The 23,066-nt window shown below is 46.2% G+C and overlaps 1 long non-coding RNA gene across 1 annotated transcript in view; it reads left to right on the forward strand.

Moving 5' to 3' along the window:
• Window positions 1–18,313: 18,313 nt before the first annotated feature.
• Window positions 18,314–23,066, forward strand: part of LOC146812562 (uncharacterized) — a 29,732-nt gene continuing 24,979 nt past the window's right edge. The window contains exons 1-2 of the long non-coding RNA XR_014965953.1: window positions 18,314–18,399; window positions 18,683–18,849. This is a non-coding gene — a long non-coding RNA (uncharacterized LOC146812562). The remainder of the gene's footprint in view (window positions 18,400–18,682; window positions 18,850–23,066) is intronic.

Genomic DNA, 23,066 nt, shown 5'->3' on the forward strand with positions numbered 1-23,066 from the left:
AGTAGACGAGGATTACAGGTCCTGATGAATTGCCGAGATCCTGTTGGACTTTTTAAATAGGCATGAGACATGTTGACCCTTTCAGATAACTCACATGAACTGACACAGGTCTAGTTTCCCCTCTCAGTTGACACATTTTTATCTATGGCCCAGAAACTCCGCAAATAAATTCCACTTAGAGTCTCCAGGAGCCATTTTTAAATCACACAGGCATTCCCACATCTACTCACTTCACATAGGTTTGCCCTCTCATAACACCATCTAGCTTCACTACGGCAAAACCCCTTACGGGGCTCGTTGGGCATTGCAGCGCCGGCCCAACAATGAGCAGCCCTATGATGAAGCATGACACCCCTCGGGTGTGTGAGGGCCCTTGCTCCTTATTGGAGCTATCCATGGATGTTTTTTTTCTTCAATATAGCTATCCATGGACGTACCTACCCACGCCCACCATCACTGACGTGTCCTCCCTCTCTTTCCTTTAGCCCTCCTTCCCTCCCTCCCTCCAAAGGAATTGAGCCACCCCACCTGTACCCTGTCATGGTATACGTCACTGCTTCCCAAATTCCGACCGTACCCAAAAAAAAAAAAAAAGAGCATTAATGTGCTGTGCTGCTCATGGCAGCACAGGTAATAGTGCTGTAAGCTGTTGGGGTGAATGGGACTCCTGATGACTCTTTTCAATCCATCCATCCAAAATCCATCCAAACCTCACCTCACCTCAGGGAGTGTGAGTTTGAACTCTAGTGTTTGCTGGTGTGGAGACTTTTGGCCTGGAGCACTGCGGTTCCCGGGTTAGAAGAGGGAGTGAGTCCTGTGTGTAGAGGGAACCTCGGCTCTGAGGAGTGTTCGCTCTACCTTGCGCCATGGCCGCCGTTCTTGGAGGTAGCTAAGGGGATGTTATCGCCGGAGTGTGGCACGAGAGGACGGTCAGAGGCAGACCCAGGTAGCAGGGGCTTATGCACGAGAAAGGGGGCGGACGAGACAGGCCATGCTCGCATTGGGCGATGCTCAACAGCCATGCATTGGTGGCCTAAAATGGGATCAACTGACCCTCGCAGTATCGGGAGCGGTACTTACTTTTTAGAGTACCGGTTTGCTCCTGAGAAGTTCTGTACTCTCCCATTAAATGTACAGCAACAGTGCTTATAAGTGTAGGTACTATCCCTTTCAAATTGAAGAAGTGCAGGTACACAGTACCGGACCGGACCTGCCTATTTAAAGCACTGCTCTTACAAAAAAAAAGATGGGTTATGCAAAACAAAAATATAATGGGTGGTCTGACTGTAACACTGGCAAATCAAGTCATGAACTCAGTTAGCACTCAGGACAAGTGTGTATCTTAGGGCTAGATGAATGACCAATTTTAGAATGTGCAAGCGGGTTGGTGACCCGTTTGCGCATGCTAAAATTGGAATGGTCATGTACTAACACAATTTTGCGAGTCGATAATGAATTGCGACTCACATAAAAGTGTTTAGAGACTCGCTATTTGGAGGGGCGTTCCCTTCCCAATAACGACTCTGTAACCCATGTACGAATGTTTTGCGATCGTAATTACGGTCGCAAAACACTCGCAAATCACCACCCTTTTCAAGAGGGTGGTAATGGAGTCGCAAATGGGAAGGGGTCCCCAGGGGACTCCTTCCCCTTTGTGACAGGCTCTGAAAATATTTTTAAAGGGCAGGCAGTGGTCCCAGGGACCACTACATGCCCTTAAAAAATTAAACGAAAACGTTTCATTTAAAAAAAAATATATATATGCATCCCGTTTTCCTTTAAGGAAAACGGGCTGCATTTTAAAAAAACTGCTTTATTTAAAAGCAGTCACAGACATGGAGGTCTGCTGAGCCCAGCAGGCCACCATACCTGGGAGGGCCTGCCATTCCCAATGGGCTTGCAAATTGCGAGAGGCTCATTAATATTCATGAGCCTCACAATTTAGACCCCATTGGGAATCGCAAACTGTGTTAAACACACTGTTGTACATGCAAAATAGCGCCTTGCAAATTGCGAGTCGCAAAAGACTCACAATTTGCAAGGCGCTATTTTGCGCAGCGTACATCTGGCCCTTAGTGTGTTCTCTGATTAAAATGGGAGGTGCACCACCACCTGCTTTGGTCACTGTGGCGTCACGGGGCTTATCTAGGTACTGTGCTATAAGAAGCTTTCAGCTGATGTCAGGAGGGTCGGTCAAGATAAATATGTATTTATGTTGTGCTTGTTTGGCATTGCCACCTCCATCTGTATGAGTAAAGCCAATCGCTTTGGTGTAACTCCAGTTGAGGCCACACTAGGCTGCTCGTGATGGACTGGTGGAGCACACACATAGCAGGGCTGTGTCAAGAATGGGGGTGGGTGGGTGGGTATAAGGTGCTTTATGAAAGTGCATGGAGAGGCAGTGAATTCATGAGTACAGTCCTCTTACCCTCTGAGCATCAGGGACTGCTGCTGGATTAAAGCTCAGTGCGCTCACAAGCATGCCTGAGATCATGCAGAGGGTCCCTATCACCAGGAAGCTTGCACTCATGCTGGTGACTGCGAAACTACTGGCGACAGCAGCAAGAGAGGCTTTCCATTCATGTGTCTCGCAAACTACGCGAATGGCAACCACCTCTGGCACAAAGTATGGCCGGGGGAGGTGGGGGGGGGGGGCAATTACAACAATGATCAACAAAAGAGTTTATTTTAAATCTGCACTCCGATAGTTCATGCAAGCGATGGAATAAGTTACCACATCACTTCTCAGAAGTCATTTCATCTCTTCTGTGGCTGCTTTTGTTGTTTCCGTTCCCGGCAGCGCATGATGCAAGGCCGCCATCTTTCACAGTCTATTGACAGCTTTTCATGCCTGCTTGCTATTGAAACGTGATATTTGCATACACTGAAATAGAACAGGAAACAGCAACCAGCTTTCTTGAAACAAAAGGACATGCGCATTAAATAGGTTTTATTTGAACAAAATACCCTCGTATGAGCTGCGTTACCTTTTATTGAAGGTGATTTTTAGGTAATTTCAGCCTCCCTTCAGCCAAATAATGGGGTAGAGGGTCTTCCTCTTAACCGAGGCTTAGTCAGGCCTCACAGTATAGGCAGCAGTATCTTAATATATAGCAGAAGGGAAAGTTACCACATCACTACACCAAAATTATTCAAGCAGAGCGTTTTTTAGGGGGTGGTTACATTCATTTACTTTCATCCATCCCCAAACACTCCTGGCTCAACCATTAAGCTGCCTATTTCTGCTCTATTATGCTCTTAAAGGTCTTCCCCTCCCGGGCTCTCTGCTCCTATGCTGCTTATTTTCACCCTTCCCCCTGCCCCCATCTGATGCTCCCTCCCGAGCACGTCTCTCCATTTGCTTGATGAAACAAGCATTTACAATGCAATGGTCTCGGCATTGGTAAAGTTAGAGCTATTGGCATTGCTCATGACATTATTTTTGTTTATGTTTTTGTTTTTAAAACATTTAAAGAAACGGCATTGTCATGAGCAATGCCAATAGCTCTAACTTTAACAATGCCGAGACCGTTTGCATTCTGCACTAGCTTGAATCACACAATTCTAACATTTCCTACACACAGATTTCAAAACAATCCAGTCAAAATAGAATAAAAGGGATCCACCACAATATAGCTTCTCTAAACATCCTTCAAACTTCTGATTTTCTGCAACAAAATTAGATACATTGGACCAACTATGGATAGCCCCATTGATGGCAAAAAAATAACTGACGGAGCCAAACCTCTGCAATCCCCACTACAGGGACGAGTCAAACATGCTGCAAGGGACCAGAAGTTGAAGTGACAACATGCCTTCATGCCATTGAGCCGACATGCTTCAGAAAAAAAAAGTGCGCGCAACTGGTCAATCTCGAAAAGGGTGCTTGGAAGCAGGTATTAGAATTAGTTGAGGGAATCGCTTGAAGCTTCCTAATCTGTTTAAAAATAATGGCACTCCTTACAGAATGAGTATCACTAAAATCTACATTTTGTAAGCACGTGTTATCTAAAATTTTCCGCATTTTGTACCAGCCTAATATACTGTATGCAATGCAAGTTTCAAATACCTTAGTCACAGTACTTTCTGTTAAAGACTGAGACCCGTAGCACTAAACATACGCAAATCACTAATCTCCCCGCAACAACCTTTTTTCCCCCCACTGCAATTTCTGTGTTGGCTAAGCACCAGATCAAACTATACAGGGATCATGAAAGTACTGTGAAAAAAAAAAACCCGCACTTACACAAGTGCCCACTATTGTGTTTTACACAGGGAGCCTCAATCAAGGGACATCAAACAAGCATCTACTACACTTATCGGAATAGAAGTGATTTTCCATTTTTAACGTTCGGAAAGAACCGGTAGAAGACAGGAAGCGTTTAAAACGTGCATAGGTAACTTACAATGGCCTTCAGACGGACTCTTTGGAGGCCCCTATAAATGCGTTTCTTCTCAGCTACTTTAGGCTCCAGGCAAGTTACTTTGCAGTGGAGTGAGCTCATCACAAGATTCATACACCTACAGCATAACAGTGAACATATTGGCCTACTGAAAAGATGTTGCTTGTGGTTAAGGAACAGTTACTACATATGGCAACTCATACCTGTGCAACTGCCCGAAATCTGTAGCTGAAAGGAAATCGGGGAGTTTGCTATTTCAAAATTAGCACAGCATTTTTGATCTCCTGTTCTTGCACGTAATAGCAAGTGAGTTGGGGGTAGTTATGATTGTACTATACAATAAGGCTGCTTTGCGAGAACAAAGTTATTTTACGAAACCGCGCTTAATACGGCAACTTTACCTGAATATAGTAATAACAGGCAACCAACTCTGAAAGGGTGTAGTTTATAGTGAAAACGGTAATCAGAAAAAACATAAAATGACGGTCTAATACGCTATTAGTACAAACTTTCCAACTTAAGACACCATTGCACTTTCCACGAAAAAAGGAATACGTTGTAGGGCAGCGTCTAGTCAACGCCATGTGGTTACCGTGAATTATAGTAGCGAGGCATCCACACCCTCCCGCAGACAGTCATGCAAACCACGCTCAGCAGGTTGTACTGACACAGGCGATGTCTAAGGCGGGGAGCAAAACACCGCCACCAGCCGCAATCCGACGCCATCCTTAGCTATCAAAACATGATAAAAGAACAACTGCAGGGCCACAGCGATCTGCCAAATCAGGGGAACACTGTCCCAGTGTTATTAGAGGGCATTCTTCAACCAGAAGTTACCGTTTCAACATTAAACACGGCTCACCTTCCTCTTCTTGGAAATTTGGACCGCCATCTTGCACAGCGCCGCTGAAGGAAAGGAAGGGCTCTTCCGGGAGAGAGGCTGCAGAGTGAACCCGAGTGGAGAGGCACCCGGAGGTGGTGGGAGGGTGAGAAGATGCAGACATGGAAGGCAAGGCGAGAAAGACGGAAGGTGGGGGCCGAGGGAGGGTTCTAGACGGACGCCGGGACACCACCGCCTTTCTCCGAGGCCAAGCAGAAATGCCTCGGAGAAACGCAGCCTCGGTTTCGGATTCGGGGGCGTGTTTCTTTTTCTCTCCTCTTGCCATTGGCTGGAGGAGAGAAAAACACGCCCTGCGAAAAGCAACGAAAAAACACGCCCCCCGATCCGAAAAAGACGGGGCTTCAACGGAGTGACTGGACCTCTTCTCCAGTGGCTGGCCAGCATTTAAGAGGCCAGCCAATGGAGAACAGGATAGAAGAGGGGCGGGTGCAAGCCCCTCTTCTCAAAGTCACTCCAACTCATTAAATCAACAGGATAGAAGAGGGGCGGGTGCAAGCCCCTCTTCTCAAAGTCACTCCAACTCATTAAATCTCGGAGCGAGACTGCGCAAGCGCAGCCTTTCGCAGCCGAGACCTAAAAAAGGAGCAATGACGCAAGCCAAGGTGGCCGGGTCATAGCGCCTTTTTAGGTCTCGCCTTGCTATCGCGTAAGTGATCGCAAAGCGAGACTATAGGGGCTTTTAAAAGTGCTCCCAAAAAGCGGATTGCATGGCGAGCACGCGCACAATCACGCGCATCGTGCCGCCATGCAATCCGCTTTTTGGAAGCACTTCAAAGGGTCCGCTCCCCCGCCTGGAATGCGCTCCCCGCCCCCAAGCACGCGCGCGCCACGCTCTGCCGGGCTTGTCTTGTTTACCATGGCATCTGCTTCACTCGCGGCCACGCACATACGTTTTGGGGCGCCATGCGCCCACTTTTGTACTTATACACATGACATGCTTATTTACAGTGTGGCGCCCGCTTTTGTATTTATACATGACATGCCTATTTTCTTTTGCAGGGTGTTTAAATAACTTTGAACAATTCAGTGAGGCGGCCATTTCACGAGCTCTGAGCATTCAGCTCCAAAGCTCCATCTCCCCGTAAGGTGCCCTCCCTCCCACCACCAAAAACAGGCTATTTAAATCCCCTTCCACCCCCGGGGTTCTAACGATCGCCTTTGTAATTTTATTTTTTGTTTTGATTCCCACTGTTTATTTCATTTTATTGGTGCTGATCAATATCTTGTTTTGTAGGCATGGCAGAGCTGAGACTCGAAATCGGTTCCCAAGTACAAAAGTCGGCAGCTCTGTACTTTGCACCACGTCCTCTTAGATCGCTTACTTCTTTAACTTGTAAAGTGTGGCCTGGCTCAGCTTATAGATCACCTCCGTGGGTGTGTGCAGCCCAGAGTGGCTTTGTGTTTTACACAGACCGTCCGCTCTTCTGTGTAACACAGCCTTGTTTTTTTGTAGGTTTGTTTACTTTCCTTTACGGCGCAGTGGTATGTGCTATAATGTTTTAATTTTTTTTTATTTGTTTACTTTTCTTCGGGCGAGTGGGTATTACAAACTCTTTTCCACTCCTTCCTGTCTTCAACGCGGCACCCAATTTATAAACGTTGTGCTAAAATTAGTTTAAAAAAAAAATAGTTTACTTTCATTTAGGCGGTGCGGGTATTGCAAAGACTTTGCCGCTCCCTTCTGTCTTGTTTTTACAACTTTGCGCGGCTCCCACTTTATGAGGGTCGCGCTATAACTTTTTCATAGGCTCCGAGTTTGTTCCCCCTTCCCCTGTGCAGACGCTTCCTCTATGCCCATTGTTCTCTCTCCCTCTCCCATCCATTCCCTTCCTGTGGCTTTTTTTCTCGACGAGGTTTCCACTTTGTTTCTTGCAGAGCGACAGGTACATTTCAATAAATACCATCTATACCCAGACCTGCCATTAGCAGCCAGGCAGAAACATTTTTACGTGCCCTGATAAACCATGGCTGCTTGTTTGTTTATTGTCTAAACACTGTAGCATGCCTTTTCTGTGTGCTGAGGGCAATTACAAGGAAACGCGATGTATTCTTTGGCTTCGTTATACAGCAGCTGGACGGATTTACATATTGTGCACTACGTTACAGGATTCACAGCCTCATGTGTGTTACATTAGACTTTGTGCCTAAAAGGAGGTGAGATGCTTTTTAAAGACCAATACAAGAGCACTATGCATCCAATGTCATCAGTGTCATAAGAAACATTTTAAGGCATAGGTTAAATGAGCAACTGCCCCTCTGCCCCCATCGAAGCACCCTCCCCCATCTCAAGCACTCTCCCTCCCTCTCTCTACCCACTTCTACCCTTAACTGTTTTTAGGTCGAGCCTAGATTGCAGCGCATGTGCGGCTCGCTTTAGGACCCCTTTTACTCTGCTGTCATTGAAATCCATGCACCAGGCTCACACAGCCGTCATAGCACAAAGACGGTACTGCCCCGGTACATAACACCCGCCCTCCATGTATGTTGCCCTTTATGCCTAGTACTTCCACAATAAACACACTACATCTACCACACTTGTTCAACATCGCTACCCCCAAGGGCCGTCACTCCTCGATGTTTACTTCGACTATCTAGTAACCTCAGCACCTCTAACTCCCCCCACCACCCCATTCTGCCATCTCACCTGAAGTTTTTGTTGCAAGTGTTGTTGGCCATCACGGACAGAGTTTAGGTTGAATTGTACACTCCATCAGTCAGCTACCGGAGTATCATCAGTGATCCGTGGTGGTGGTATCTCGTCAAAATAGGAAGAGTTAATCTCTGTGCACCACATTTGGAAATGTAGAAACCATCAGAATTTCCTACTTATAGCCATTAAAACAACCATTTGCAATACAATAGGTCTTGTATTTGCGAGAATTTAAGCTATTGGCAATATAAATGACAATACATTTTTATTTATGTGTTTAAGTGCATGTTTACACACTGCTTGCAGGTTTTCAAAACACGAAAATAAAAGACATTGTCATTTACCATGCCAATAGCTCAAACTCTTGCAAATGTGAGACCTATTGCATTGCAATTGCTTGTTTTTTTTTACAGTCATGCTCTTCACCAGCACTCTCTCTTTCACCACCCCCACCCGGCTGAAAAAGCCAATAGCTCACCTATGGGTGAGATCTATTGGCTTTGCCAATGCTTGTTTTTTAAAAGCATTCAAATATTACCATGAAGTTTCCAAAAGGTTCAGGTCAACTTAGCCACAGCCATCTTGCTGAGAGAGAGACCGGATCTCCTGTCAGTCACATCACTGTACCAGAGTGAGAAATGGGAAGGTTTGCAGTTTTGAGTTTTATCGCTGGAGCGCTGAGATGAAGGAAGAAATATCCATTGTGATCCATGTTTTTGACTTTGATGCAGGTCCCCCTTGATTATTTAGTATAGATTTGGTTGGCATCAAGGGATTCCCATGGGCAGTGTGAAATTTGGGTACAATGAACTTAATAGGGCCATTTGTATTAATGTAACCTACCATTTTAAGGGGGGGGGGGTATTTTAGCTTAAATTAGATATTTTATTGAAGTGTGAAATCTCTGTATATGATTTTATTGTGCTTTCATGGTCAAGATTGACTGAATAAAGATACATATGATGATGATGGTGTTTCAGAAGCACTATTCAGAAAGTGCTGGTGCTAGCAGTGTTTAGACTGCCATGAACACCGAAAAGAGGGCTTTCCCCATTAAGGCTATTCAGGATAATGTGCCCTCCTGCAGCCTGATTTGGTTGTAAGGGACCGCCATAATCCTTCATTAAAGAACAATTGAGAAACAGGATAACTTGGTTTTCGGTCTCACTCTACTGCGTATCCACTCAAAGATTAATTTATGGTCAAAATAAAAACACACCTATGGGTGAGTCAAGCAATACTTTCAACAAAATGCGGTGAATCAAAAAAGGACCTGTTAACGAACATATAGAGGATGCCTATTCCCAGTGTTAATCAGCGCATAGATTCCTGCCACAGATTTTATAAAGAGCAGTAGGTGGGACTATAAAGCAGATTTGTGGCTCATAAGTTTAGTTTCCTGTGGTGGCTGTATCTGAAACGTAGTAGGGCTTGATCCATCTGGATACCCGTCCGACAGACGGTTCAACAGCAGTTGCAGCCATGCAAAAGCAGTGACTTCTGAAAATGTCCACAGTGCTTGTAGATCCACTGTTTTTCAATCACATTATGCAGAATGCTGCTAGTCGCCATTATGCTGCAGCTTTGTGTGTTTTTTAACTGGCATTTATATTGCAATTTTAGGAACATGACCTCGCTCGGGAGTCCTCAGTTAATCGAACTCAGTCTGCGTGGAGTGAGGCGCATACATTAGTCTGTATTGTATGGAGGCATATGGTATCTCTGTAGTGCAAACCTAGCCAAAAGAAGGGGGAGCTGTATATGGTGAAAAATAAGTACAAAGTCAATGAGTAAGGAGGGAAGCTGAGTTATGGATGATTAATGCATTGTGGTGTAGTGTTATTTCCTAAATTGGAGCAGCAGTGGGGCAGTCTTGGTGATATAGGAATGTTATTCCAGATCCTGGGTGCATAGATGGAAAAGGCCTTCTGTCCTTTTTTCCTTTTTTACACTTCTTAGTCTTCAGTCTGATGATGTCTTGGCTGAAGGTCTGCCGAGAACCACCAAGGATGATGAGCTTGCCTGCACGATAATGAGGGCGCTGGTCGTGATGGCTCTGTAAATGATGCCCCTGGTTTTGAAGATGATGCATGCCAGCAAGAAGAGCCAATGGAGTTCCATCAGGATAGGGGTGAGATGTGCAGTGGGGTGCCAATGAGGAGTCTGGGAGGCTATGTGGCAGGGCATTACCACCAAACAGATTCAAGCGTACGAGGGCTTAAACAGCAGTTCTGAAGACTTTCTTTAGAAGAGAGAGCTGGTACCTGGCCATCTTTGGTTTTTAGCAATGTGTTGCTTGAGATTGGTGTCCAGGGTGAATTTAAGTGACTTGGCATTCAGTGCTAGTTGGGGTTTGAAGCCATCACGGTGCAAGTCATTGAGCCATGTTTGTACTGTTTCTTGTTTGTTTTTCTTAGCAAATAACAGGAAGTCTGCGTTGTTTGGGTTGGGCTTCAGGCAAGTGCTGGATATGCAGGTCTTGCATCATGCCTTACAACAGATCACATGTACATATCAGTAAGAGAGACACCTCTATTGGAAGTAGTAATCATGGATATTTATTTTATTTACAGTTCTTTAAATTATAACATTTGATATGTTTTTGCTCAAAGATTTGTATGGCTGTTTCCCTCTCGTACGTGATGTGTATTCAATCCTTTACTTCAGCTCTCAAAAAGACTTTATGGTCCATAGTGTGTAGTTAGTTTCTTCCTTTTGATGGCAGGTAAATGACTCACAGGCAAGGAAGTGGCAGTGATAGAAGCAAGTGCAAGCCAGGGATGCATTAGTCATTCTGCCACTCTGGCATTCCCCTGACAAATTGCTACCCTGGGGGCTGCTTTCAGACCAGGATGAATCGCCATGACCGTACCATGCTCTAATGGCCCCAATGTAGTAGGCTGATTTGAACGTTTTTGCCTGACCTGATATTAGTTTCCAGCCCATCCCTGGGCAAACGTGACTTTTAGGCAATCAAGTGCTGACGTGACCTACTACTGCAGGTTGCACTTCATAGCAGCCAGGATTTACGTCTCCGTCTTTCCTTTCACGCTGCTCTGCTTGAAATCACCAGATTGTAGGGATTAGAGTCCAACCGCTGCCCGGACGGGCTCCTTGAGCCTGTCGGAGGTGGCGGTCTTCCCCCCAACATAATCCCTGCGACCGCTGGTATTGTAATCCGGAGGTCGGGCTGATGGCCTGGAAGTCAGGTGGACCGCCACCGACAGCCTGTTGGTGGCGGTCCGCCTGAAAACATAATGAGGGCCATAGTGTAGAATCTCTCTATTGTGGATTGAACGGCTATTCAAGTTTGCCAGTCAGTGGCTGGAAATGTTTATCACTACAGAGAGATCTGTGAATCCTGTTGGAAAACACATTAAGAGAAGCCATGAACCTATATTACAGTGCTCTCCTTGGCAAGATACATGCTATGACTATACTGAGGATCCAACTGCTGCTGGTGATAACATCTTTACTGAGAAAATGAATTCCCTAGCATCTGTGCCTTAATGTTTTTATGGTAAATGCTAATGCTCATGTGTACCTTAACACGCGCTATAACATTTCACTGATCAATTGCAACATTGTTTTTGCTCCTGCATGAAGGCCACTAAAGTCTTATTATAGTTGCTCGTTTGCATGCATTCTGTTACTACATGTTGTACACTGCACATTTCTGCTAAACCATGCTAGTAAAGCGTAGCCTCGTTCTGAAGTTGGCACAACGGGGCAAGGATTTGAGAAAGTAATGGAGTCAGCTCCTGTTAGTGTTAACTGTATCTCTCTTCCAAAGTCTTCCCAAATTCCTTCCCAGGAGAAGACTCTGGCCCATACTCATTGGGGCATATTAGTTAGTTTCACTTCTGCCACATATTCCAACTCCATTCACTTGTTTTGAAAAAAAATGTATAAATGTAACTGATAAGTGTGTGGGTTTTAGCATTATGTGCTCCAAGTGATCAAGGGCGAAGCTCTGGTCCATTTCAATAGCAATTGCATTGCTTCATTTCTGAATGCTTGCTGGCTATCCTGCATTAAATTCTTGTTTCTATGGGATCCTGAGTGTTTTGCTTTCCTTTAAACTTTTTAAATGAAGTATTACTCAATGCGCCGAGGGCACCAAGGTTGACAAACGTCAATGCGCCGAGGGCACCAAGGTTGACAAACTTTCCGGTGGTGTCATTATCCATAGCCGACATGCTACAGTCAGATAGCCGTTCCTGAGGACTGTTCTTAGATGTTTTGATGATGGTAGCATTGGAAACCCTGGCAACATCAGCAGGACACAGATTCACGCCCTTACTTGAAAGAGGGCTACTTCTAGTATGAAGACCTCCTGAATGTGATGTCATAAATTGATAAGCAACACATTTCTTCCAAATTACTGCACTTAAAAGAAAAGTATCATCCAAAGTATTACCCATTAAAAACACTACTACAATATTAGTAATTTGCCATTTTCACATCATTTCAATTCCCAGTGAATCATTAAAGTTTCACTTGTATGTTTAAATTGCAATACATGAGCGACTAACTTATTTCTCCATAGTATTGTCACACATTAGATTGTTTTTCTCATAGAAGTGTTATATACTAGAAACGCCAGTTTTTTTGTTTTCTGATGGAGTAGTCTTTATTTAATGTCTTCGGGCTCAAGATGCAAGCACGACCTACTGGCTTTGCCAATGCTTGTTTTTTTGTCTGTGATTATCCTGGTCTTAGATTGAGAAAAGCTGGTCACCCTAGGGATGAGGAGCACCAGGGAGTGGGGAGGAAAGAAAACAAGAGAGCATGAGTGAAGAGAGGCCATAGAAGGAAATACTAGAGAAAGAAGCAACATGTACTCCCACGGAGTGCTCATTGTAAAATAAAACGAGCACTGGCAAAGCAATAGATCTAGCTTTTTATTCGTGAAAATTGTTGCTCACTGATGAGTGAATGTGTATGTGTGTGAGGGTTTGTATGAATGGGGCAGTCACTCAAAACCGCGATGGTGTATGTGATTTTTTCTTTTTTCAGCGTTTTTTTTTTATAGTGCGAACTTGATCGGAAGATATTGGAGCGCTTTACATGTGCACAAGTTACCTTACACAAGGACGCAATCATTTTTGGTAGGCACGGGGAGATCAACGGGCACATCAACAAGCAACGGCAATAAATATCGCTAAGCGCGTTTAGCGCTACTTCAGTTATCGCCGGCTATTGCTGGATGTTATCGCCCAGATAACGCGTTATCAACAACGCGTTTCTCCAGGGCGATAAAAAATCCAGCAAAAGCGGCGATATGCGGGAATATCACTGGAAATCCAGCGATATTCCCACAGCGATAGGGGAAAGCTTGATGATAGCCCCTGGTGGTTTTAGCCGGCAATCAAACCCCCATTACAATTATAGCTAAGTCTCAATTTAAGCAGACGTAAGCTTACGACGATAACCTCTGTTAGCGCGGTTTTTAATATCGCCATAGGTGTCAGGGTTCAGGCTTGTTAATACCGCGATGTGCGGTTAGCGACTTTTTCCATGTTGTATTGCACAGGAACGCCTACTTTGCATCTCATTAGAGATGTGATGCAGGGCGTTAGTAAAAGCAGTGCTAGGACAAGGAAACACGTGCTAGCGTGTCCTTGCTAATACTGCAATGCCATTATCGCTGCTTTTCGGCCGAAAACGGCCGCAAAAGCAGCGGTAAAAGGCTAGATATTATGCCCCTAAGTGATTTGCCCAGAATCACAGGATGTTGAGCCAACGCCGAGCCTCGAACCTGGTTCCCCAGCTCTAAAGTCGCCGGTTCGGGCCGTTAAGCCACATCCTCTGTTTCAGTACATGGCATAGATGAATAGAGCGCAAGAATAGAAAACAGTCTACCACTGTCACGAGGCCTTTTTAGGTCTCGCCTTGCTATCACGTAAGCGATCGCAAAGCGAGACTATTGTAAAAGGGCTTTTCAAAGTGCTCCCAAAAGCGGATTGCATGGCTAGCACGCGCACAATCACGCGCATCGTGCCGCCATGCAATCCGCTTTTTGGGAGCACTTCAAAGGGTCCGCTCCCCCGCCTGGAATGCGCTCCCCCGCCCCCAAGCGCGCGCACGCCACACTCCGCCGGGCTTGTCTTGTTTTTCCTGGTTTTTTTTACTTTAAGCGCGAGGCGCGCGTGCGGCCAATGCTTGTTTTGTTTGTCTCTTTCTTACTTTGGGGTCACATCCTGATGTGGAAAAGTACGTCCCGGTCAGCACGGGCAAAATTAATCACCTATATATGCTTGAAATCGCCAGTGTTGGGCACGGAGCCGCCATGTATGTCCCCTGAGTCCTTGTGAAAAATATATTGCACGCTTCTTCCCACAGAGAATCACAGTTACAAATAATTCCAAAGCGTATTATTATGAGCCGAACCGAAAAATACATCTTGCACGAAAGTGTGAAGCGCCGTGAGGACAGTTTGTAACTGTGAAGGCTACATGGGCATCCCCTCCAACTCTGAAGACGACACGTGCTCACGTGACCAAACGCGACTTGATCCTGAACCCAAGCGCTTCAACAGAGACCAGCCGTATGAGCTTCATTTTCGGAGCAATAATTATTAAAATAAGTGCAAAAAACTAATGAATACCTTTACTATTGTGTTTGCACTATAGACAGCACAAACTCGGGCTTGTTTTGTTGTACGTGAATATAAAACAGGCAACTTGTTGGGAAAATAAGTATTTAAAATATTTCAACAGCAACATATGTTTTCATATATTTCAATATGTTCCCACGCGGATTGCTCTTTTCAAATATTTCAGCTCCAAAATTGTTTCGAAGTGGTTCGTAGTGTGACTGAGACTTCACTGACTGTCTGAGCAGAATATTCAAAGGTGCACGTATGTGAGCCAACAACAATTGCACACCTGCATTAAAGACTAGACAGGTGGACGTCAACTATGAAATAGGCAGTGCTTTAAATGGGCCGACACTCACTGGTACGGAGTACCGGCACTTTTTAATTATCGCCTCTTGAGTACCGGAACTTTTCCTAGGACAAGGAGAGTACCGGTACTCACGTGGGCGGCCTTGCCTTGAAACAGGTGGTGCGCTTCAAGGTCTCGTGCCTCGGCAGTACTTTAAACACGACCAGCTCTGATTTTGCTATCCTGAGTGGAGTTCGCACAGGAGCGCCAGAACAGCAGCTCTTCTCACCTTGACACTCAGCAATCTTGTCCTGAGTCTCTGCAATTCTTCCAGCAAGGGTGAGGCAGCAGGGTGTTTTGTTTACCTTTTGATCCTGCACAGTAGGAGTTGAGAGTCGACCATAAAACTAATGGAGATGGTGTGGGGCGTATTCTTCAGCGTTTCAGCATGCCATTGTTTTAAATGACTGTAAATGTTAGTTCATCAGCAATTTAAATTAAGCATTTTTACTTGAATGTACATCCCTGCCCTCCAACAAAAAACACTTTAAAGGCAACACAATTTTTTTCTGGTTTGGTGCATTTAAACCGCTTGTTTTGTATGAGAAACCACTTTAACCCAAATGCGACAGACAGCTCCATGGAATGCTTTAAACTTTCAGACAGTTATGGATTTTAGCTGGTAATGCTTTTGCATGCTGGGACTTGTAGTTCTCCTTTCTCATTATAAGTAAGGGTTTCTAAAAATTCCAGCATGCAAAGCTTTGATGGCAAAATTCAGAGACAGTTTTTAACCTACCCTTATTATTATTATTAGGGCCATAACCATAGGACAGATACTTCAGATTTTTTTTAACTTTGCACTTGGATTTCTTGCATATAAAGTTTGGCAAGGTTGAAAACCTAGCCCCACCCCTGGCTCTGCCTCTAGTCCCGCCCCACACTCCACCCCCAGTCCACCGCACCTTTTGGTGAGTACCTGCACTTATTTGTTTCCATTTAAAGCACTGGAAATAGGCTATTATGTCTCTTTGCCGTATTCCCGAGAGTCGCCACTTCACCCCTTAAGTTACCCCCTAACTTCCACTCATTGGTGCTTTCACACCTACTTTACATGGTGTGCCGCACCAGAGGGCGTATGACAATTTATTTTTTTGCCCTCCGAAAAACATGTGAATTTATCAAACAACTGACAGCGAGAAAATTCGGTAAATATTTTTTTAGGTTCTGGTATTTGCATTTCATGACTGTACACAGATGCTTGTCTCTGGGTCCGGTGCCTCCGTGGATGCCACGCTTTCACCTTAGGGTGCACGCTTCACCCCACTGTCACGGGTTCGAACCCTGGCGGGCCCAGCCATCCTCTGCTAACTCCAGCCAGTGCAGCGGACACCTTGACTTTCTCAGTGACACCCAGTACAGGTGGGTGGGTGGGGGTCTGTCATCACCCCTGGCACCAGCTGCAATGTGATTGTTTGGCATAACTTTATCCAAACAACTAACTCCCGCCTTTCTACACGCAGGGCCTGCCTGGGCCATTTTTTGGGCATGGAGGATGCAAACGTCTCTGTTTGAAGCGTTCAAAGTAACATTAAAAGTAATCCCATCAAACGGAAACTGCTGGGATGGATGGGAATTCAAACCTGGCAGTTAAAACGTATTTACTGTAACCAGTTTGGCAATTTTTATTTCCCACGATTGCTGAGTAAAATCAAACACTCCAGTTCACCAACAAAAAAATACGTGTTTCAAGTAATCCATTTGTGGTAAAACGGTTTTCCAACATCAAGCGGATAGGATTATTTTTTCTATAGTGGTGCAATTGAAGTCAAAAAAGAACACGAGCCACAGTCAGACTTATCAGAAATAATATGAAGCTGGCACCTAGGCCTGAGGAAGCACTCTAAGCGAGAAGAGAGGTGGCTCTGGCAAGTAAAATGAATAGTCACATAGAATGACTTGGGTAAATGAGAGTGATATTCAGTGCGCATTGTATGACTGAGTGCACATAATGAGTGAGCAGGCCGGAGAGGGGGCGGGGGGGGGGGGAGAGGGATTGGCAATATGAACAGGACACGAGGAACGTGAGTTCCCTACACTACACTTCAGTGTTTAACTGGGGACAAAGTCTTCTCTCTCCTTCACACACTCACACATCAGTGTTTCACCAATGGCAAAGGGTTGCCTCCTACACTAATTCACACTTCTCCCTTTAACTCCCGAAAAAGGCGAAAAAGGCACCCCTCCTTCACACCCCCACACATCACTGCGTAACTCATGGCAGAGGTTTGTCCCCTACTCTAATTCACACTTGAGTGCCTAACTTGTACAAAGTTACCTCTCATTCACACACCCACCCATCAGTGTGTCTCATAGCAGAAGGTTGTCCCCTACACTAATTCACACTTATGTGACTAACTCCCAACAAGCATTTGCAATGCAATAGGTCTCGCATTTGCGAGAGTTGGAGCTATTGGCATTGTAAATAACAATGCCTTTTATTAATTTGTGTTGAAAACCTGCAACCGGTGTATAAAACACGCACTTTGTACATATAGTCCTTGCTTACGAAAAGCAAGGCTGGCAGTAAAACAGACTGCCAGCTTTGCTTCTTATAAGCAAGGACTATAAGTACAAAGTGCTTGTTTACGCACAGCTTGCAGGTTTTCAAACGCATAAATAAAAGGCATTGTCATTTACAATGCCAACAGCTCAAACTCTCGCAAATGCGAGACCTATTGCATTGCAAATGCTTGTTAATTCTACGGTTGCACTCGGTGTCATATGGACACAATAGATTCATGTTTACTTTCAGTTAATGAATGATTGAATGATGCCTGCCTTCAGGCTGTAACGACTTCAGAGGTGTGTTTGATGTGCAGCGGGACTCAGGAAGCATCAGCCAGGAACGGCTGCTCGCGAGTTCGAACCCCAAAATGGGTGTCGTCTGTCTTTCGATGCACTGCTGCAAGCGTGGTCTTTTTTTCAAATGTATTTTTAATTATAATTTTACATTAGGAATAGAATTAGAAATTGAAGTACGGCAGACCCAAACTGTCAGTAATTAGGTCGTCTTAATTGCTCCTGAAAAAGAATTTCCGGCGAGACGGCCCGCGTCAGACTCAGCCCATGAATTAAGTGCAGAGGGCCGCTTTAACAGAACAGTTTTGCAGCAATACCTCACAAAACCCTAGGCATTCGCCTTGCACACTACCCCTAAGCCAGACTAATACAATTCATGTACCCAGCATGCCTACCCTAAGACCTTCCCTAACATCTGTCATAAGCATTCACCCAACATGAGCCCTTAGCTTACTTATCGCGGCGGAGCAGCCGGCCACGCCCATTGGCCTAAAAGAGCTTCGGGTGCCCCACGCCACACACACCACGTGGTCTGTCAGCCCCGCCCCCAGCAGCCAAAGGGTTTAAGCAGCTCTTCCGAACGTCCTTTGCAGGCTGTGAAGGCATTGTCTAGCTCCCCACTGCTTTTAGTAATCCCCAAGGGTCTCGGCTTTGACAGCCAATCAGCCCACTTGCAAGGCGCCCATTAAAGAGGTGATTGGCTACTTAAGAAATCTTTAGGGATAAATTGAGAGGCAATGAAAGGTCCTGTTATCACATTCCGCCACACCCACAAATGCAAAGTAGGGCTTATTTTACCTGTTCTAATAGCAAACAAAGATGGAGAATGCCAAATTTCTTTAGAGAGTAGGTGAGAGGGCTAGATATGCCAGAAACAAGCTGAGGAAGATTTTGGCATCCAACGAAGTATGAAAAATTAATATTAAATTATAACATAAATGTTAATGGTGCTATTTATTTCCTTAATACTTTGAAGCCAGGCTGGAACTGCCAGAAAGGAGCACCTGCCACGCTTTTGAGCCCCAGTGAGTGAATGAAGAGTGCCCCCCACCTGCAGTTCCGCATCGCTGGAGCAGATGCCGAAGGTGCAAAATAGTCGACCACACCATTCAGCACCACAAGAGTTATTCCTTCAATGAGCAGGTAACATGAGGCCTGCACCAGGAAACACTGACAGGCGGTGTCTTAATGGTGCATATACGAATCTTCAGTTTGAAAGCTACATTTTCCCTGGGCAAAATCGTTTGGCTTAAAGAACTAACAAACTGCTCTAAAAACCGGCAAGTGATGTCCACCTATGCCTGATCAATGTCTATTCCAGTACCTTTGCTTAGCTTAAATCCCTTGTCATGGCCAGCGCATAACTTTATTTTTCTGTCCACGAGTAGGAAAAGAAAGGCTTTCCTTACTGCTCGTAGAAAGAAATTCCAACCAATCCTGGAGCTGCTCTCATGCTGTGAAAGCTCCCCCAGGATTGGTGGGAGCAGACTCACCCGGTGCTCATTTTGAGGCTGGGGGCCTGTGCCAGCAATCCCCAGGCTGTTACACAGCCTTTGGATTGCTGGGTCTCCAGTGCGCATGTCGGTGCTGGCCGTTGCAAGACGGCCCGCCAATCTGGCATGCGCACTGTAGACCAGTGCTGTCATCCTGCATTTTCAGGATTCCATTTCAGCCCACCCCCACCCTTCTAAAAGCCTTGTCATACTCCTTCCAGCACATCCCACCATACTCATCATGGGCACATGTAATTCTCTTCTGGTAGCACACCAATTCTGTGCCTAACCTCGGAAATGTCTCTATCATTACAGCATGGAAGTTCCCAAATGCCTTTATCCAATTAATCCGTGTTTCTTCAACCTTCCTTCTAGTCGGCCAATTGGCCCAGTCCCTTGGGTGAGCCCATTCCCTTATTTTCTTGGCCTCTTCCTTCTCATTTTTGTCCACCAACAAGGAAAACATGTTTACATATTCGCTCTTCCAAATCTGCTCTTTCGCATCCTGCGCAATGTGCTGAGTCAGACGCTCCCTGTTAGAGCATACATTCCCCAAACCTAAACTTGGCAGTAATTGTACTGTACCTGCCGATGTGTCCGCTTGCGCCCGCTTGCGTCCTGGCGTCTTCAGGTCACCCTGCCGCGGCCTTCTTTGGGGGTCCTGAGTCATTTGCGGTGTTCCCTGCCCTTGTGGGGACCTCAACTGGTGGGGGCACCACCTGTGCTGCTTTCTCTACTCGCACTACCAACTTTCTTGCCTCCTCTAAGGCATTACCCTCAGCTGACAGGACCCCACTACCTGTAAACGGAATCACTGCCCCTGCTTTTGCCAGCCATGGTAGTAATGCTGCTAGGTTCACCACTATATCCTCCTGACCTGGCGCTAAGTTGGGAGCACTGGCTGCTGCAACCAAAGGCTGAGCTGGGGTCTCATTTGCACTTGTTGGGGGTCGCCCCCCCTGGAGTCGCCCTCTCGCCTGGACCCCAGGTACTGGGAGTTCAGGCCCCGGGATGGCTGGTACTGATGGCAATGGAGCCTCAGGACACGGGATGGCAGGTATTATTGGCACCGGTATGGCTGGCAACATTGTTACTGGGACCACTGGCACTACTGGCACTGGCATGGCTGGCGCTACCGGCTCCGTGGCTGGGTTGGTTCTAGCGGTTCCGGTAATACTGGCACTGCGGGAATCTCTGGGACAGCCCTCCCTTCGCACGCTTTTGCCTGGATTTCCAGGGCACGGGAGGCAATGCTGCCTTGGGTGCCACAATAGAGCACCTGGGCCTGTCCTCTGTGTTCTCTTGACCATCTACCCTTCCGGTTAGATCTGCCACTGTCTGATTTAGATCGCTCATGGAGCGCATCATGTTTGCCATCCACTCTTCCATCCTAGATGGAACCTGCCCCCTTTTCGCTTTCGGCGCCATCACTAACTAAAGGTTCACCTGCTCACTGCAATTGTGTCCCACAAACCCTCAGTGCTCACGCCCACTTTGCAAAAACACTAGCACTTGTTTGTCAATGGGCTTAAGCAACCCCTCACCTAGGCGCCAATACACCCCAAATAAAAACACTTACCCCAAAAAACACTGCTACCCACGTCGAGCAGCCCACAGACCTTCAGCGCTCACCCCCACTTTGCAAATCCAATAGCCCTTGTTTGCCTATGCGCATGAGAAACCTCTCACTAATGCAAAAAAGCCAATGTAACCTGGGCCTCAGATGTCCCCTGCACAAAAAATACCCCCGTCCACACAGCCAGTGGCGGCTGGTGAGTTTTGAAGGTGGTAGGGCGTAAAAGTTGGGGATGAGTGTTACATCACAAGCAAGCCAAGCGAGCAAACCCGATCGATACGGGGCAGGTCTCCTCAGTGAAAACTTTGAAAAAAAGAGAGGCATTTCAATACAAAACTATTTTATGTGCAATTAGACCTGGGGTCGAGAATTTAAAATAGTTCTTGCAACTCCTTCCTTAAACTGACCTCATTGTGTTCACAATGGTACCTTCTATAATTTGGTCTGGCACACATTTAAATCCAAGAGAAGCATCACAAAAGAGGCATTCAATGTCATTAAGCACAGTTAGGGGTAACGTGATAAGGGAAATCAGAAGGGAATAGATTTGATCGGAAAAATGCGAAGCATCGGTTAGTTCCTCTCTACAACACAGTGATATTGGCCTTTCATTAAATAAAATAAAATTTGCAATCGAACTACTGCGTACACCCCCAGGGTAAGGGGAACTGAAAGTGCTGTTTCCATCTGTTGGGAGAGGAGTTGGCCTAACGGCTAGGGCGCTTGACCTCGGACCTGGGGAACTGGGTTCGAGTCTTGGTAATGACGCCAAACATCCTGTGATTCTGGGCAAATCACTTAATCTCCCCGTGCCCAACAAAAAAATTAATGTGTGTCCTCATGTAACGTAACTGGTGCTATGTAAAGCGCTCTGAAACCTGATTGGATTCGGGTCAAGTTTGCGCAGTACGCCGTGAAAATGTACTCTTTGTTGGCATTTACTGTATTCTAAGATGCCTCGTATCATTTTTAAATGTTTGTATATTCACAGTTTTGCACCTTGCCTTAAAGCTGCGTAACAGTAGCATCGGTGTTAAATGAAAAATAATACCTTCCAAAAATGCAGACATTCTATTCAGTGCCACTTGCTAGGAACCTTGGCACAAACAGAAGATATATAAAGTAACGCATGCCAAGTGCCAATGAGTTTCTGGCATAAGCACAGACAAGTGCACCGTTCAAACAAGCAGAACTGCTGCCGAGCCTAAAAAATGCTTTCACGGAAGCTGCCACTGTACTTTTCAAACTGCTCCTGCCTGAAAGAAAAAAAGCAAACATATTTTGCCTGGATCTGAAGCCTCCCGACCCGTTGATCTTCAACGTGTGCGGGCACCACCTACAGTGAATCTCTCTATGGTGAGTGACTGCAGCCTGTACCCGCTCTTCCTCATCCCAGCACGCGCTGCGTGGCCCTGGCTCTCCTGCGGCGCGAGGCCACATTCCATGCTCCACACCGCGCGTTTCTTGTTCTGACGTTCGGGCGTACCGAAGGCATCATTGTAGGAAGACAAACATGCCCTCCAAGTGAGAGGTACGAGCTCTTGTACTGATAGAACTTTCAAGTGGAAAATATTAAAACACGTCATGCTCAGAAATGCAAACTTGAAAAGGATTCACGTTAAGCGAGCTTTGTAATGTGCAACTCAAATGCATAATCGTAATGAAAGGAAGGTTTAGCACTTACCGTCCTCACCTCAGCTTCTGGGGGCCGACTCCCGCCATCTACCGTCCTGCTGCCTTTTCAAATTTCTGCTGGCAGCTCTCATCGCCGCGACGTCATCAGCCAGCCAGGAAAGCCAGCCTCCCTCCCTCCCCTCCGCCAATCACAAAGCGTGAGGCTAGGCGGAGCGCGCCCCACCAGGGCCATTTTCTCTATGTAGGCTGATGCGTGCAGCAGCATGCAGCAGCCTGCATAGAGAAAATGGGAGAGTGGGCGGCCCTGCTCGAGGGCAGGGGGGGGAGTTGCTTGCTCACTGTTGGGCATACTGACTGTTTGGTCGGCACCCAGGCCGGCCAAACAGTCAGTATCCACAACAGTGGGCAAGCCACTCCCCCTGCCCTCGAGCAGGACCGCCCACCCCCACCAGGCACTTCTGCTTTCTCGCCGTGCGAGAAGGCAGAAACATAAAATGGTAGTTATTACCATTTATGTTTCTGCCTTCTTGCACCGCGAGGAAGTATTGGGGCAATGCCCCCACGCCCCAATGGGGGAGCCGCCACTGCACACAGCTCTAAGTTTGCAGGCCAAACAATTCCCACCAAAAGCCCATTACCTCCCTGTAATAGCAGGA

The sequence above is a fragment of the Triturus cristatus genome, chromosome 7 (assembly GCF_964204655.1).
Source record: "Triturus cristatus chromosome 7, aTriCri1.1, whole genome shotgun sequence".
In the NCBI taxonomy this organism is placed as follows: Eukaryota; Metazoa; Chordata; class Amphibia; order Caudata; family Salamandridae; genus Triturus; species Triturus cristatus.